The sequence below is a fragment of the Zerene cesonia genome, chromosome 13, assembly GCF_012273895.1.
Source record: "Zerene cesonia ecotype Mississippi chromosome 13, Zerene_cesonia_1.1, whole genome shotgun sequence".
Taxonomy (NCBI): Eukaryota; Metazoa; Arthropoda; class Insecta; order Lepidoptera; family Pieridae; genus Zerene; species Zerene cesonia.
In genome coordinates, this window is record NC_052114.1 from 1,265,898 (window position 1) to 1,283,049 (window position 17,152).

At 32.6% G+C, this 17,152-nt stretch overlaps 1 protein-coding gene across 2 annotated transcripts in view; it reads right to left on the reverse strand.

Annotated features, from left to right (window-relative positions):
* The window catches only part of LOC119831242 (glutamate receptor-interacting protein 1), a 181,604-nt gene extending 167,955 nt beyond the window's left edge, over positions 1-13,649 (reverse strand). For both annotated transcript variants that reach the window (XM_038354534.1, XM_038354533.1), the window contains exon 1: positions 13,489-13,649. The gene's annotated coding sequence lies outside the window, so the exon portion shown is untranslated. The remainder of the gene's footprint in view (positions 1-13,488) is intronic.
* Positions 13,650-17,152: the final 3,503 nt, after the last annotated feature.

Below are 17,152 nucleotides of genomic sequence, written 5' to 3' on the forward strand. Positions count from 1 at the left end.
ATATAAGCTGAAAACAATAATGAACGAAAAATACTAATATTGTTGTGAATAATTTTTAATATAAACTGAAAATAATGATGAATGAAAAATACTAGTATTGTTGTGAAAAAAGCGTGGGGCGCTTTGTGCCATATTCGTGTATTGAGCAATGGGATGATGGGATGAATGATGGTTCTTGATAAGTGTACGAAATTTGAATGAAATCTGCATGTTTAAAGTGAGAAATAAGGTGTTTTCGTTCATTGTTGTTTTCAGCATATATTAAAAATTATTTGTATGATAGATATATAACTCCAATCGAGTACACGAAAAATATGGCACAAAGCGCCCCACGCTTTTTTCACAACAATACTAGTATTTTTCATTCATTATTATTTTCAGTTTATATTAAAAATTATTCACAACAATATTAGTATTTTTCGTTCATTATTGTTTTCAGCTTATATTAAAAATGATTTTATAGTTTTTAGTTTGATGTGCTTGAAAAGCGTGTTTTTTAGTTTTTTTAAACTATATTTTATTGATTCTCAGACAAACCGGTTTCCTCGCGATGTTTTCCTTCACCATTTCGAGCAGTAGTGATGCTATCCAGATGTACAGGTAAATTGAAAAATGAATTTAATTCCTGCACGCTCGCCTGATCTCGAACCCCGACTTATCGATTGTGAAGTCCGAGGTCCTCACCACGGAGCCACCACTGCTTCCATATTGCTTGTAGCTGTCTTATAAATTTGTGTCTTACATTCTCTATTATTATATTTATATCATCAAAATATTCGTTATCCATTCAAGTGTTAAAAGTTAATATCTTTATTGAACTTATCTTTCGGATCAAATGAATAACGGCCTTTGTTACATCATGGCGGACATACGGTTCGGTTCAGTAAACAGATTACAATGATACGGGGAAGGCATAAAGAATAACAAATGATTGCAAAGATTGATCGAACTCATAAGTAAGGAAATAACGAAGCCTTCGGGTCTGATAAATTGAGATAATTGATTTTTCTTTTCATATATGTTATGAGTTTTGTTAGTGTGGAAATTGTGTATTCTTCTCTCTCGTTTTTTATGAGTTTTAGTTTTCATTTGATTAGAGAGAAATGACTTTGGTGTAGGTAGTGATTTCCAAATTTCACAAGAGGATTTGCGTTTACTATTGATATTGACTTCCTTGGTACAGTGGTTTACGCGTGAGAGTAAAACCGAGAGTGTAATCAATTGAAAATCAATGGACGGACGTGTATCATTTATCCCATACCCCTCTATGGGACACGGCACTCCACTTAATTTTGTTAATATCTTATGGTTTCTGGAAGTTAAGACGTCTCAGCTTATTATCTGTTGTCGAGTTTCAATAACTAAGTACACATGACATTCCTTCACTAATTTCAACGAAATTTATATTATTATTGTACAAAACACATTAAAATTAAAGATAATCTAATGATTTTATACCGCACAAACAAAATATCGATTCAGTAATGAAACTAGCTATAAATCTATATTATAAGGAAAGTTGTGCTGGTTACGCAACCTATAACTCCTCAACGGTTCAACAGATTAACGATTTTTGGTTTTGTCGCCGTTTCATTTACAATAGAAAACATGCTTGGACGAAGCCGGAGCGAATAATTAGTATGCAATATAATTACTATGCAATATATTGAAATTGTCCAGCAGTCTCAAATGAATTTAAGTTTCATAGTAATTATAGAAATAGAAAAACTCAAACAAAAACATGTCTATTGGTCTCGCAATAAAAATTTAACCTTTTAAAAATATAGCATTCTCACTTTATAAATTCAAGAGTTATTTTCATTCCTGTTACTGAATGCAACGAAGCCATTATTTAAAAGTTTATATTACCTTTGATCGCGAATAAAGCTTTTCAATTAATATTACAAGCGAATGAGTTTGTCAAAGAATAATGTTTTATATAATGAGTTCAATCTAAATATTATGCTGTTTAATAGAAAGAAAAATCTGCTAATATTGCTCTGTTTTTTCCCTTGTTATCGTGAGAAAACTGTTTTAGTGCAAAGGCAAGCTTTGCAGTAAAACCAATATAAAGTACTTAGAAAAAGCTATATTAATTGTATTTCTGCTAACAACGTTGAATTATTCTGAAAAACATGGTCTTTCCATATTCTATAGAATAAATTATCACGTGTTTGAATCATTTATTATATACTAGCAAACCCGGCGAACTCCGTTTCGCCACCAGGTGGTTGTATGTGAAAAATGATTTTCCCGCTTTTCTGCAGAATTTTTTCCTGAATTTTCTTTGCCATAAACCTCACGGCGCCCGAGACCTTTCCAACGAATGCAAAACCGTGGAAATCGGTTCTTGCGTTCTGGAGTTATAGCGTCAGGAAGGAAAACCCGACTTATTTTTATATAGTAGATATATTAACATTCACATAAAACATACAAGTAGTCGGGATATTACAATTCCTCTGAAAACTCATGTTTATTTGATAATCATATATTTATCTCATCGGATCTAGAATAAATAAAGGCTTTAATTGCATCAGTAAATTGTTTACCCTCTTAGTCTTTCCTACTAATATAATATATATTTGTGAGGATGGGAGTATGTGTATTTGTATGTAAGTTTGTTATTCCGCCACGTAAAAACTACTGAAACGATTGCAATTAAATTTGGTACGTAGATAGCTCGACAACTGGATTAACATACTTTTTATCCCGATATTCCTTCGGGATACAGACTTACGCGGGTGAAACCGCGGGAGCAGCTAGTTCGGACATATGTTAATTAGATAATGATTATTAGGTACATGAAAATTAAAATGATTTAGTTTTCGAAGTATACAGTTTATATTTAAGGTCTGATTAATTAAGCTTAAGGTACTACAACAATATTATGTTATTCAACGTACTTGCGTCAAGTTTTTGTAAGTAAAGTTATCTAAGAAACTGATCAGTATTCAACAGCTGTATTACATCTAGCAGAAACTAAATTAAAACAGACAGACGCTGAGCGACTAATTTCTTATTCGTATAAAGAGGATTGCAAAGGCCCTCAAGAAATTATACAAAAAATATTGTAGATGATTCAATTTGCTTTCGATAAATAATTCTCTATAAATTTTCTGTATAATTGTTAGTTCAGGAGATAATAAGAAAAACATCCCTCCGTACAAGGTTGGCGGCCGTAAAACTTCAAATTAAGCTTCTACTTATATATCTATACTAATATTATAAAGGTGAAGAGTTCGTTTGTTTGTTTGAACGTAATCTCAGGAACTCCTGGTCCGATTTCTTTTCAGTTAGATAGCCCATTTATTGTAGAAAGCTATATATGTACCACGGGCGAAGTAGGGACGGACTGCTAGTCAAAAAATAAATACAATAGCTACTGTGTTTTCTATTATGAGTAGGAGAGACGGAGGTCTGCAACCTTTTCCTCACACTTCCCAGCCCATTCCTCTTTTCCCTTCAACAGTCCCTTATCCCTTCCAATCCCAATTATGCATCGTATGTTCGTTTATGACACCTTTATGGTCGCTTACCATCAGGTATTCCATCAGTCGACCGTCCGCTATTACAAAAAAAAAATCCACTACCTCATGATAAAAACGTAGGTATATTACACCATTTACCAATTTATTGTTAAACATTTATTTCCCAAATAGTAACCGACCGACCGACCAGCCATAGTAAAGACGCCTGCATCTAAAATGACATTCGAAATCTAGTTTTAATTCTAGTAATGGTATACAGATACCTTTACTGTGAAAATGGAGTGATGTTTTAGAAACAGGTTAAATTAAAATTTATTTCACGTTTATTTTCATCACGTCAACGCTGAAGATCGCGATGTTTACCCTCAGTGAACTGGTAAATAACGTGGCTTCTTGTGAAAATATCTTTCATATAATCTTATGTTGGGAAATTACCGCGTCTTTAGAAATACTGAATAGAATCGCTGTAAGAAGTAAGTTGCAAAACTGTTATTTTTTATTGTTATAAATTCAAATCTTTTCAGTCTTTCTTGTTCTGTTTTTAAATTTGGAACAACCAATTCAAATTCAACGGATTTAAGACTTCAATGTCCATAAAATGTTAATTTATTAAGATGTACTTTCATCAAGGAATAATATTACAAAGTTTAACTCAAATTCAATGAGACTACAGTGTGAATGAATGTATAAATATAAAAACTTTTCTTGGTATTTAAATCAAAACGCTTCAGTTTTTTCCATAGAAAACGATCTTATAAGTACTTCTGTTTGTAGCAGCATAATAAGTCCGCTGTGTAGAACAAACAATCTACCGTATATAATAATTGCCACTGATGCACCGAAGTCTGTTATGAATATTAACATAGAAATAAAAATGAAGTGCCTGTTATAGTATCTCATAAATCCTTCGCGACTGGATAGATTTTATTAAGACTTTTTCATAAAATACATTCCATCCGTTTGATAGATAATATATTATAGCGACGTTTTATATGTGTTCATTAACTTATTTTAGGAAAGGACTGCTCTGCTGCTCTGCTGAATTTTTTTAGTGGAGATACAATTGTTAACAGTGATGTCATTTATTGTCAATATAACGCTTCTCAAAGGAGTTCGCTTCAAAAACTACATGCGACTTTTCAAACATTTTATGAACTCATCGATATCAGAAATGAAAAGAACGATTTGTGCTCTCAATGGTATGACGTGCTCTTGACACGAAACAGTCGATCTGTAACTCAACACTGAAGGAGCTTGCGTGTGCTTTGATATCGAGATTTGACCTAAAAATTGATACCTTGTTTGAGGACTGTGTACGTTATTATATTGTAGGTGGAGGCCTGCGTGGAGGGAATATTTTAACACAACTTTTATTCGATTTATATTATTTTTTGTGTCACATTATTTAGAATTATTGGTTAATTGTATGTCTTTAATTTTATGTCCATTTTAGTATAGATTTTCACGGTACATTGCCTTATTGTTTATAGTGAAAGACATTAAATTATTTCAAATAAGTTTGTTCACGGGTATTATCTCCATCTTATTCTTAATCGGACAAATAGGCGATTGTTCATCCGGGATTGTTATAAGCTGATATTTTTTGGTGTGAGTTCTTAGCACATACATTAGCCATTATATAAAGCAGGCAATCAAGTACAACATTAAAACATAATGTTGAACAAAACTCAGATATACCTCACCTTTTGTTTACAGCCTACATTAGCTAACACTTGTTTTTGACAAGCTTTTTTCAAAGCTTTAAACCTCGAAACACATCGACATTAAGATTTGAGATTGAAGTGCTCGGTTGAGATTCCTTTAAACCCGCCACAAAAGGATAAGGGAAAATCCTTTGAGCTAACATGAAGGCATTTACACTTTTCGCCCGTTAAAATGAAAAGTCAATTTACGTACGATTCGAGAGAAAATGATACCATGGTATTGTGTTATACTATGTGATCCGGATGTTAAGATTTTATTCGTTTTTTAGAGCTTCGAATATATCGTAAATTATTATTTTTTGATTACTTACAATTAACTAATATAAAAATGTATCTCATTTTCACCACACAATTGTGTTGTATATATAATGATGGTGGGTCACTTGATGGTAAGCGATTACCATCGTCCCTGAACACTTGCAGAGGTACTGACGGTGAGAGAACACATTTAAAGTGTCGTGTCTCATCTGTCTGTCTGTTCTCTCATCATCACATTTAAGTAATTTGTCCATACATTCCTCATTTTTTTGCAATATGGCATCTGTTATATTATTATCTATATAAATAATACACACTTACGTCGATATACGATCAAGTGCCTGCGCCGTCTGCCTATGACGTCACAAGAAATATTCGTACGGCTACGCCAACAAGCATATCAAACATCAGACCCTTTTATATCTGCGTCACGGTCTGCAGATTGTCTCCAACATGTATTCATTACGATTTGTATGCTAACGCCCGCGATTTCGTACGTTTCCGTAATTCTCTTTTCATATTCTAAAATATTTTGATGTTATATTATTTATCTAATGAAAATTTTAACGAATCAATAGAACCTGTTAGGTTTGTTTGTTAGGTTTATAGTGATTAATAATGTATATTTTAATAGATTATATATGTATATCAGAACAAGCCTCAAGCATTTTAGGGCAAGATGATAACTGTTATTTTGTAGATCAGAATGATAAAGATACATAAAATTAATGTATTAACAAAACTTATAATAGGTAGGCGCTATATATACTATTGTGTGTGCATGTGTGTGCGTGTGTGTATATACGTAACTCGTGTCTAACACTCGCTTTAAATATAGGTTTTTATATGTACTGGAACAAAATCATTACACCAGTAATTTAATTTACATAAAGCAAAGAAAAAAATACAATTGTGGCTCCTTCCTAAACAATTTTCTTAGTTAAATCTCCACTTATACTAAACGCCCCAACCGTCGCACCCTTTAATTAGAATCAAAGACAGATTTGTACAAAAATAAAAACAAACGCAAAAAGTTCTTAGCAAATGTTTCACACTTAGTGCGGTTTTAATTACCGAAAGAGGGTCCTTATGGTTTTTTATTGCTTAAAAAACGGACCCCACTGAGTCGGCATCGCTTGTTAGCGCTTCAATACTTGGATATTTCTTTTCTGAAGTTTTTATAATGTTTTTAAGTGTTCTTTTAGATACAACGGAGCGTTTATATAATTTGCAGCGGCGTGGTATCCTACTTCCTTTATATAGGTGGAATTTATGAGGTGATTGGATGTTTGATGTACTTTATCGCGAAAACAGCTTATCAAATGGGCATAAAAAACTATTTTTCTTCCAGTTTAGTAGAACGAAAGTTGCGCAAACTAAGAATAGAAGGAATTAACAAATATGGACATTTTTTCAAAAATCAACTCATAAAGGATGTGTCATAACAGACAATCAGTGGCGATCCGCGAGTGAAACCGTGTGGCACAGCTAGTAGGTACTTAACAAATAAACAAATCAATATGTTTCAATCTTTATTCAGTTTATATGAACTTGTAAAAAGTATTTGAAATATGTAAGAAATTACAATCGTTTATGACGATTCGAACCCACGTCCTCCGCTTTAGCATGTCTACGGTTTGATCTTCTGGGCAACCCATGATACCAACTCTGCAATCAAATTTCATCTAGTCTTTTGGTTGTGGGTAAGGAACACCACGTTAATGAGTTATACGATTAATAAACATCTCAATAAATATAAAACATTATTACAGTGGTATATTATTGTATCAATGAAACGATTCTCAAATATTTTAAAATACATTTTAGGTTATTTAAAAACTAAAAATTATAGAATAAGATATTGTTAAATAAATTAATTAATATTTACGTTAGGGGATGCATTCTATTAGGGACTACATTAGCATAATACACCAGAAAAATAATTATTTTAATAATAAAGGGTCGCTCAAGTATAGGGTGACGCGTGGCCTTTGTATATTATTTTTTTGCCAGAAACCGTATAAAATATGAATGTTTCAAGTAAAATTTGTTACAAAAAACGTATATTTCTAGAAAGTTCATGAACGACTTTCTGAAAGCAAGTTTGAAATTCGATGTATTCAAGCTTTTAAATACATAATAACATAAAACCAGTAAATACAGATCAAATGCACATTCAATCAACGCTTCAAGTGTTTAAAGTGAAAACATTATATCTATATTCTACACTAATATTATAAGGCTGAAGAGTTTGTTTGTTTATAACGTACTAATCTCAGGAACTACTGGTCCGATTTGAAAAATTCCTTCAGTATTAGATAGCTCATTTATCGAGGAAGGCTATAGGCTATATATGTACTACGAAAAAGGCGAAGGGCGAAGCAGGGGCGGATCGCTAGTCGCGTAATAAATCAATTTGTGTCTAAAACTTAAATGTATTAGTAATTCGATGAACAAAACAACGAGGTCACGAAATTGGAGCAGCCAGTTTGAATCTTGGAAGCATAAATGCTGATATTTAAAAATAAATTTAAAATAAAAAAAACCCGACCCCGTTTTAAAGGTTAAATGTGTATCTTTTAATATCGCACATATATTATGTATATATCATAATAAGATATTGTCAGAACAACGAAAATAATATTCTGACCATATACTTATAAAAAATAACATTACCATACAATCACGCTATGCAGCTTCATTCTACTAATATTATAAACACGAAAGTTTCTAAGTATGGATGGATGTATGTATGTCATATGTATATATGATAAAGTGTGAAATTGAAGTGAAATCCATAATTTATTTATTTATTTTATTTTATTTTATTTATAAAAGCTACACTAATTTTACAGTATCTGATTAATTATCACAATAAATACGCCAATAACAAGGATGTAAGAATAATGTGTGAAAGAGTAAAAAAACATCCATCTGTTTGTTATTCTTTCACGCAAAAAACTACTGAACCGATTGCAATGAAATTTACGTACGTAGATAGCTGGACAACTGGAGTAACACATAGGCAACTTTTTATGCCGATATTCCAACGGGACACAGATTTACGCGGGTGAAAACGCGAGGCGCAGCTAGTTATTTATAGTTTCCTTATATCCTTGTTTGTTATTAGCTGAAAAAAGCGTATAGATAAATAATATAATAAACTAGCTGACCCGGCAAACGCTGTTCTGCCTTACTCTTATCATTTAGGGGTATGAAAAATAGATGTTGACTGATTCTCAGGCATACCCGATATGCACACGAAATTTCATAAGAATCGGTCAAGCCGTTTAGGAGGAGTATGGCGACGAAAACTGTGACACGAGAATTTTATATATAAGACTAGCTGCGCCCCGCGGTTTCACCCGCGTAAGTCCGTATCCCGTAGGAATATCGGGATAAAAAATAGATGTTGGCCGATTCTCAGACCTACCCAATATGCTTACCAAATTTCAGAGGAATCGGTCAAGCCGTTTCGGAGGAGTATGGCAACGAAAACTGTGACACGAGAATTTTATATATATAGACTAGCTGCACCCGGCAAACGCTGTTCTGCCTTACTCTTATCGTTTAGTGGTATGAAAAATAGATGTTGGCCGATTCTCATAGATACCGGATAAGCACAAAAAATTGCATCAAAATCGGTCAAGCCGTTTCGGAGGAGTATGGCAACGAAAACTGTGACACGAGAATTTTATATATTAGATAAGCGTATAGATCAGTGAAAAACACTACATGAAGCGTTGGTTGCAAAACAGCAATTGTTTAGTTACACCTCTTGTTTTTCTTATGTTATTATTGATAGAATTGACTATTTTATGTGAAAAATTTTAAGTGCAAATTGTTATTTTAATTTACTAACATATAAAGTTTATAATGGCTTACTTAGTATGTTTAAGTTTCCTGAATGACTAGAAATCAACACTAAAAATCACACAATAAACAAACATTATAATACCGACATGATACAATAAAACCATGTCTTGTACCAAATTAATAAAGTATTCTCAATTGTTTTTATCATCATTGTGTATTACTTATGACATCATATATGCAACCTGCACACACCAATTTTCTCAGAACGTCGCTCGACTTCTGAAAACCTTCCATTTGTCGTTTTAATTGGTATGTATATTTGTCAACCAGATAATTAATTTACGAAAAAACGGAATCGACTGTAAAATTATATTTACTCATAAATTAAACTTAAGGCAAAAATCTTCTCGTTCCAAAAACAACAGAAAAGACAAAAAATAATTCTATAACGATAAGTCATTCATCATCATAATCAGCCCACACGTTCCCACAGCTGGGACATAGGCCTCCTATGAGGGTTCAGGCCATAATCCACCACGCTGGCCAAGTGCGGGTTTGCAGATGTCACATGTCATCGGACTTTTTAATTCTTGGACATGCCGGTTTCCTCAAGATGTTTTCCTTCACAGTTTTAAGCAGAAACATCAATTTATTTCCTGCACGCCCGCCCAGTCTCGAACCCTGACTTATCGATTTTGAAGTCCGAGGTTCTCTCCACTGAGCCACCACTGCTTTTTTACTGATAAGTCATTAAAACATTCTAATTCACGAATATATGTATATATAGTATAATAGTCAGCGACCGTCTACCGACCACCGTATTTCCTATCAAACATAAAATCAACAATAAATAAAATTGTAACACGTCATACAGTTGAAAACCCACGGAGTAACTCGAAATAAAAGCAAAATGTAAAAAACACATAACAGAACTTCATAAGAAAGAAGAAATACATCCCAAATTTTCTACCTGGACAAAAAACACGAGCATAAATAAGTCAGCCCCTAATAATTTTATCTCAGACATGACAATTTTACTCGAATAAGACCTTGACCTGAGTACCTACAAATTTGTACAGTTTTCGGTGGCTCAGGGCTTCAGTAATTCTGAGAGCCGAATAAATATTAGCACCATTTTGTTTTCAGGTTTTGTTGGATCTAAAACTGTAGCTATGCCCTGGAGAATCATGATTTACATTTTACGTCTGATATTTTAAGAACTGGAGGGCTTTTAATTATTTTGTAAAGCTTTCTCGAATTGTTTGCGCATTATTTCAGTGAACAGAATCAATTTGTTATTTGGTTAGTTAATAAATTTCAATGTAGAAGGTTGTTGATAGTTTGAATTTGTATGATGCAAACAAGTCAATAGTTATTCATTTATCTTTTGTAAACTTGATTTAGAAGATAAATAATAGATTGATTTGATTTCTATTATAACTACATGTTCGATCTGGCTTTTCCCGTGGTACCTTTATAGCCTATGACACTCAGTAAAGAAGCAGACTTCTTATAGTGAAGCAAGTTTTGAAATCGCCCCCGTAATTTAAGTAAAAATTAATGTTTTTTTTAAATCACTGGCTTTATGTCATCATGGCATAGTAAATAGGCAGCTTTCTATGACCTGTCTGAATAAATCTATATACATACTTTTAATTTTCCATCAGGGACCGAACTTAGAACTCTACGGTTGAAACACAAATACACTAACCACTGTAGAGATGATGCTAATATTCGAAAAAAGTAGCTACCGTCAAACAGCAAGCCCAAAACAAAACGTATACCTACATAATCCATTATGCCAATGATGTTAAGATTAAATCATATCTTCAATTAAAGTAGAACATTAAATTATATATACACCATCAATTTAATAATATTACTGCCACAAGAGTTATACACGTGTTAAATAAAACATAAATTGCACGTAAGAAAACCTCACTCGTTTGAGATGCGACGAGAAAATACAACTGAAATTTGTATTCTCTTCGTTCAGAATCTACAAACGCAAATATATCGTGTACATTATGTATATTATAGACATTAAATACATATAGCACACCTCGATCGCTTCAGGGGTTAAAAACCAAATAAAACATTTTAACAACTCGGTGATCAAACATAGACTAAAGCTATTTTCGTAAATAAAAATTTACAGCCCTACAAAGCGGTTCAACTTATTGAGTTTTATCCATCGCTTTTCACTCAATAAAACAAAGCGAGCAATTAACGTTTTTCATCAATTCGACATGATCATGACATTTATATAGTGCGGTGAGAGGATATGATTTTTAACGGTCGATTCGTGCAGTGTGTATATATGTATATTCTTCCTATATTGCAATATGGATTTTTTTATAAAAGAACTAGGTGTACATTTGGACAAAGCACGCTGTTAGGGACATATTTTCAAATCAAAATCAGCCAGTGTCAGACACTGGATCTTTAATCAATTGATTACAAGTTCTGCCCAACAGTGTTGTTTAGTCGTGATTTTGATTACATACAATTATATATCCTATCCCACTATCCTATTTCCTACTATCCTACTAATATTATAAATGCGGAAGTTTGTAAGGATGTGTGTGTGTTTGTTGCTCTTTCACGCAATAACTACTGAACCGATTGCAATGAAATTTGGTACGTAGACAGCTGGACAACTGAAATAACATATAGGCAACTTTTTTTCTCGATATTCCTACGGGATTCGGTCTTAAGCGGGGCGCGTCTTGTTACTAATATTATATAGAATTGCTATAATATGCATTGGGCCGTAATTTCGTGCACATTTTAATGTTCCTACAAGTACCAATATGATACACATTCAAGTTCTTTTCATAATACAAAACAGATTTGTCGAATGCATGTCCCATCGCAATACGTTTATAACACATGACACACAACCATTACGGGTCGATCCAACACATTTATTGGTGTATATTAAGGATATGAAATAAATAACGACAGCTTTAATATGAAGCAAATCTATTATCATTTCGGATTGCTATAATATCCATCGCACTTTAATTCACAAAAATTTACAAATCTAAAATGTGATGTGTGAAAGAGGCATGCTTAAATAAAAAAAAAAACTATCAAATTTTCAATGTTAAATGCTGCGTCAGACTAAATTTTCCTAATGTATCTTTAAGAAGACATATTCAATATAAAAGGCAACAAAATACAGAATCGTAATAGTCTAGTTCATTAAATTTAATAAGCCTCTTAACAATGCGGAGATAATATTTTAGAAACAGCACTTATGAGTGCGAGTAGTCTTGGCCAAATTGTATCTAACTAAATATATCTCTGATTCATAACATTGCACGCAAGTTGTGTGGGATTTGCACTAGTTTTTACCCGCGATAGTGTCTGCGTTCTGCGGTCTGTGGTTTTCTATCTCAAATATTTAATTTTAGCTATAATGTAGTGATAATCAAATGGAAACATTTTTATAATAACTTAGCAATAGCACGTGGTTCATACATTCATCATTATTTTATACCATTATAAAATATCGCAATTTTAGGATGATTAATATTATGTCCTTAAAAGAAAACAAACGAGAGAGGAACACCTAGATAAAATATTAAAAGCTAAAGGTAATATTCAATTTATAAAGAAAGTAAAAAAAAAACTTAATAACCGTATTATTCAGTATTAAGTAACTAATTAATATTAATGAAATTGTAAGCTTTAATTATATTTACGCTAAAGTTGTCTATTTCGGTAAGGGTCAAAGTCAATGGATAATTTTCATTATAGTTTTGGCAAACCTATTTATTCCCTTGTCGCTCGCCTCTATTCTCTAAATATAGGTCTTAAATTCATTTATTTTATGTGATTCTATTGTTAAGAAAATCTATATTAAGGTTTGTAGAAAGCATAATAACAAATTATTGTTTTGTTTTACCGAGCTGTGAAAACAGCTCGGAAAAAGAATATTCGGTGTAAGTATAAAATAATTATAAGCATTTTATATTGCGTTATTTACATAAACCCTATACACAATTTTGTGGATATATCAACGAAAATCTTGTTATAAAAAATATTGAAATTCTATTTTACATCACAAATATTTTTAAATAAAGTAGTCGATGAAAGTTTATAACGGACTGTATTTTACAACTTTAATCATCACTTTAAAAAAAAAAACGAAATAACATCCTACACACTAAAATATGAGATTAAAAACTGCAAACCTGTGCGCATAAAATCCTTTACACTCCGAGTACAATTACAATCACAATAAAAACACTGACACACGCACAAAAAAGTCAGCACACTAACAAAATCCACTGATATTTTCGTAACAGTTACTAAGGCGAGCGGCCACAGCGCACTACCTCCCCTCGCGAACGCTAAACACGTACTGTAGTCTGAAAATTGACGACTGTTGAGTCTTGACTCTTCAGTGAACAGTGAACCAACTTCACAATTGCTAACATCAACGCATTTAACTTTACAATTTTGTAGTGTTGTGGCAAATGCGCAGCGAAGCAACAAAATTATCGAAGCATAAACGAAATAGTTCCCTGGGCTCTTATAAAGTTCTTACACGAATTAATCATTGCAACGGGCTGTGTTTAATCGGAACTGAATTCACACAATTCGTTTGGAACAACTTTGAACTTCAGGTTCAATGAACGTAATGCGAGGGTGCTATTTATAAAAGTTGTACGCGGAAGAAAAACTATTTCAGTTTTATTGGTATCTATTAAAATTATACCGTCATTGATCAGTGCAGTGAGTGTAGGGGTTGTGCTAAAGGCGTGGGTTTGATCTTAATATAATCATTTTTGTCTAGGCGACGTTGTCGTCGAATATAAAGGTCACTGCACATTTAATAAAATTATTATGTAGGTATGCAAAAATTTCTTCTGTTGTTATTTTATGGTATTTACATAAAAACTGATTATGAAAATTATTAAAGTAGTCGGGATTGAAACCCATTTTTTCTATCGTTTAAACAACGAAGAATAGTTTATTTCGAGTATGAGGGCGTAATCGTTTTTTTTTTATGAATCGGATTTAATGTAACGATTATAGATTTATTTTTGAAATAAACACCAATAAAATAAGATTTTCTTCATTAAAATAGTATCAAATAATATATCAAAATATAATGAGTGAGGTACTTGAATAAACGATTTCAATAGGTAAATATTTGAAGATGTTTTCATGTACTATTAATAAGTTTTAGTATGGTACAAAATGTGACCCTTAAATTGTTCTGGGCACGTTAGTTAAAATCATGAATACGAGTATTAACGATTATTCACATACACACAAAGTTGAAAACTTTAATCAAACCTAATTCCAAAGAGGATCTTAATACCAAAAATTGTAATTTTAAAACACTTTGAGAGTTTAAAGCGAACTGTAATCATCGTTATCATCCAATAAGCCGCCTCTTTTGGGACGCCTTTATAAAATATTCAAGAGGTCGAAAGTAATATTCGCTCACTAGTTAAAGAACGTCAAAGTTCGAAGGTAAATTTCGAAAGCTCATCAAAATGTATTAACATCGGCTTTGAACTATCTTTTGTGAGATTTTAAGTTCGTTGTGTCCTCTTTCGCAGCTCTTCGTCCAATTTCACTATTTTTTGTGCGTATAGACATTTTAATCGACGGTCCCAAAAAAGAAAATTGCATAAAAAAATCATTCAAATTCGGAAGGCGGTTGTGAATTCGAATTTGGTAAACGTTTAAAACGTGTTATCACGATTCAAAAGTGCTTCTTTAAGAACTCTAATTGAATAAATAGATGTTTGATATTCAACGTTTTTTTTTTTTTTTTTTGATTTTGTAGTGAATTACTCCGTCGTCAAGCGAATGAATTGGTTTTGTGTTTGATAGTAAATTGTTGTCGTTTCGTCCCATTTTAGAGGCAACAGAGCTGCCGCGCACAACGCCAGAGAAATAGCGAGTATGTTGCCGGCTTAATAAATACAAAAATAACTATAAGCCTTTAATATAATATCATTTCTTCACAATTGTCGCTGTATTAATTCAGTCCCTGTATTTATGAAGCCTTAAGCGGTTTAAGGAATAAACTGGTTAATTAAGCAAGTTTCCAAAGTTAAAGACCAGTTAAAAGTCGCTGTTTGTTTGTTAAGTGGAAACAGGTTGGCAGTTCGAGGAACGAGATAAAGGAAAGTCGACGTTTTTGAAGGCGTCGATTAAATCCGTTTGAAACAAAGTTTATTGCAGGTGATACAAAGCGTTCATAATAGAGTGGAAATTGAAGGAATTTCAGTGCTATGGATAAAGGAGTTGGAAAACATGTGGTGAATATTGTAGTAATAAATAAACATTTATAACTATTAATAATTTATGGAAAGCAAAATTAACAGTTTCTTATAGTTTACAGCTGATCATTTTAATATTTACAGGTCTCCTAATTGCTTTTTTCTTACATGCATACTCTGTTACTCTGTTATTTGGGAAGCAGTAGCATGGTTACGTCAGAGACTCCAACTGACCAATGATGCCTACTTTCGTGTAGAATGAGGTGTGCCAACGAACGCATTTAATGGCTCTCGTGAAGTCCCTACATCAAGTTTAGTGGACTTTACCTGTTTAACTCAAAGCACGTTTTATTACAACTTTTAAAACCTTTTTTTTATTTTGTAAACATGTTCTTATAACTAATATAATATATAATATTATACTGTTCCATTAAAATACTCATTATTATATATACAATTACTACTAAAGTTCTTCTACACATCGCAGGTAAATTCAAGATTTCGCTCTTTTTAAACTGTCGTCAGTTTATAAACGGGCATTGTTTTGTGTAAGGCGAATTTACTCCTCCAATCGTCCGTCAGTGGCAGATGAGTTCTTTGAGCTTGAGTCCGATTCCATATCGCAATACAAAGGGACGTGTTTTTAGAATCGGCTAGACGTAATGTAACACGGCGATATATACAATTCGACTGCGATATACACACTCCCGTCTCTCTGACGGGCTCTGACAAAAGTGTGTTGGTTTGCTATGATTCATATTGTTGGTGACTCGCCAACATCCAGTGTTTGATCAAACGTTTGTGATTCGTAAATTCGTTTTGATGAAATGTTTTTTATTCATTCTGAAAACTTTACACAGTTGAAAGTTTTGTCAGTTCTGTTTATGCGGGGAGTATATCTATAGCTCTTTAGAACTTGCAGGACTTTTAAACACTACACTACGAGTTTCTTGCCGGCTCTTCTCTGTAGCAGCTGCTTTCCGAACTGGTGGTAAATATTAAGACTGTACTATGACGATTCAAAAGTACTTCTATAAGAAGTCTAATTGAATAAAAAAATGTTGAAGTTTGAGTTTGTGTTTGAATCAAGGTAATGGAACAGAGTATCGCGAGATTGAGGATGAGTATTTTTTATTGTTGTTATAAATACACTGAAAGCATAATATAAATGGCATAAAAAAAGTTTACACACAGTTTTATTACTGTCAATTTTGTAATGTATAGAGATGGATTTCTGATTGATATTGTGAAGTATCCAAATTATTGTTGTGATAAACAAGAATCGATCTCATTATAACAAAATTGTCTAATTATCCCATGAATTTAGTCGATATTCTGAAATACAAACAGATACAAAATATCAGAAATCTCGAGTACAATAACAACCACATAAAATTTTAGAAAATTGCTCCTGTTTACTCAGAAATTAGTAAATACTGACAATTCTTTAGTATTTATTCATTAACAATCAAAGAGTTTGCCACACGTTAATTTTTCCCTCGCTCTGCGAGCTTTTCCCATGATTTACATCTGTTTACAAATCCTGCTAGAACAGAACACATACTCAAAAATTATGCTGTGCTCGAAATAGTCGTCATATAATTAAAATAATCTA